The sequence below is a fragment of the Corvus brachyrhynchos genome, unplaced genomic scaffold (genome assembly GCF_000691975.1).
Source record: "Corvus brachyrhynchos isolate BGI_N302 unplaced genomic scaffold, ASM69197v1 scaffold101, whole genome shotgun sequence".
Classification (NCBI taxonomy): Eukaryota; Metazoa; Chordata; class Aves; order Passeriformes; family Corvidae; genus Corvus; species Corvus brachyrhynchos.
This window is the reverse complement of record NW_008237239.1, coordinates 7,671,765-7,674,036: the sequence shown is the minus strand read 5'-3', so window position 1 is coordinate 7,674,036 and position 2,272 is coordinate 7,671,765.

Genomic DNA, 2,272 nt, shown 5'->3' with positions numbered 1-2,272 from the left:
GGGGCTGCGCCGCTGCCGGGCGGCTTGGCCGGGCTGGGGGAGAGCCTGAGGGGCCGGGGCGGTGGGAGGCCGTGAAGGGATGAGGTGCTGCGGAGTCCCTGATGGGACAAGGCAGTGGGAAGGCATGAGGGGGATGTGTGAAGGAGTGGGTGGCTACAAGGGGACAGGAGGCCCCTGAGGGGCCAGGGAGGTGGGAAGGCCTGAGAAATTGGGTGTCAGAGGCCATAAGCAGCCTCCAGGCAGTTGCCTCATTCCTGCCATCTGGATGCTCTGGCGCTTCCCTGAAGTGTCTCTCATGCCTGCAGCAGAAGCCCTCGAGGCTGGGCCTCAGCAGGAGGTGGGGACCACCCCAAGGTGCTCAGGCTGCGCTGGCTGGGGACAAGGTTGGCAGGGGGGCCATGCCGGGGCACGGCCACTGGGGGCAGGGGGGGGGGGGGGGGCCAGCCCGGGCCCCCGCGGCTGCCCAGGCCACGGTGCTGTGACCGAGGCCCCCCTGACACAGAGCTCGGGGCCCGCACAGCTGCTGCCACCATGGGGAAGGCGGCGATCTCTCCTCGAGCAGGGCTGGCCAGTCGCTGCTGCTGAAGCGGCTCTGGACACCACGGAAACAGCAGCAGAGCGTGCACAGGAACAGCAGGAGCCTGAACGCTGGCACCTGCTCAACAAGGCATCCGCACCAGCCGGGATGCCAAATGGGGGGATACTGTGGGCACAGCTGCACATGGTTTGGCAAAAGGCTCCAGCAGAATTGGCCACAATGGCTTTCTCTTGACTTGCCAGCCTCACAGCAACACTTGGCAGCTTCAGCTGCAGCCTGTACCCCTGAATGACTTCAGTGGCCGTGCTTGAGGGCAGACTCGCCTTCCACAGTCAGGTGTCCCAAGGCAGCGGCATTGGTGCCATGACAAGAGAGAGACTCTGATGGGACATGAGCCCCGTGCTGCAGCTGCCACCCCTCTCTATGGGGATTCAGAGTGTCGCCACGGAGAATTGCTCTGGTTGGTGTGGGGCCTTGGGAGAGAATGGCGGGCCAAGTCTGGCAGAGGCGAGACAAAGAGCAAGACGCGAGACAAAGAGCAAGAGGCGAGACAAAGACTAGGATAGTTAATGGGAGATTGGGCAAGGAGATTGTAATCTGTAGTCATTGGAGATGTAAAACATGCAACCCTAGAAGCTGAAGTTGGTAGCTGCTGAACTGTTGGTTTGTAGCAGTATATAAAGATGTGCCTTGTACAATAAAATTTGGCTTTGCATGCACCCGGCGAAGTCCATGTTCAATCACCGACAACTGAGTCTGATAAAAGCAGATTTCTGGTTGAGATCAAAGCAGAAGTACAGTCAGAGTTGGAGTAGCAGAGTGCCTCTTCCAACAAGCTCACTTGTTGGAAATATCTCCTGTATATTCACAAAATGGTCGGAGGAAAAAGAGCTGATTTCTGAAACAGACTGGACAGTTGAGAGGGAAGGAATTGATTGCTCATTGAAAAATATCTCTTTCTAGGCAGCACTGTAGCAGCAGCCTGGCTGGTGGCAGGACAGACAGACGGCTGCACATCCACCTGCAGACTGAAATAATTATATCACCAAGGATTTCTGAGTTACAAACAACAGCACAATACAAAAACAGCAACTAAAATGTACCCTCACACAATTGTACCAACACATTTTTATAGGTGCTTTAGCTGAAATGTGAGCCTGGCATAAAGCACCCCCAGTGTTTGTGATTACCAGCTGGCTATTACAAGAGACATATATGACTCAACATTCCTGTGAATCCAGGACTCACCACCACTCCTCAGCATTTTCAAATTTGTAACTCAGTAAAACAAAGCCTATGAAACTCTGTCATCAGCTCTGGCTGATACACTTCACACACATCTAATGTACCATATGCAGATTTCCTGACATCCATCAAGTTCTTTGAGACTAAATAATCCTGTGTGCTTATGTATGCTGTAATCAGGACTGACTTGAGCTTCAAAGTGAAAATCAAAAGTGCTACAAGAATCAGTGCTAGAATGGCTTGATGGAGAAAAATATCTCAGGATATGGAAGACCAAGCAGAAATATCAATACAGTAACATACGAAAAATCTCAACTGCTCAACACATCATGCTTCAGAGGGTTCTCAAATAACACCTTTGTGGTATTACACAGGGCCTGGTGCAAACTGGGTTTAATGCAGCCATGTTGAAGGACTATGATTTCCTAAACCAGAGCCACCTTTTACAAGGATCTGATTTGAACCCTTGCAAAAACAACTACTCTGCAA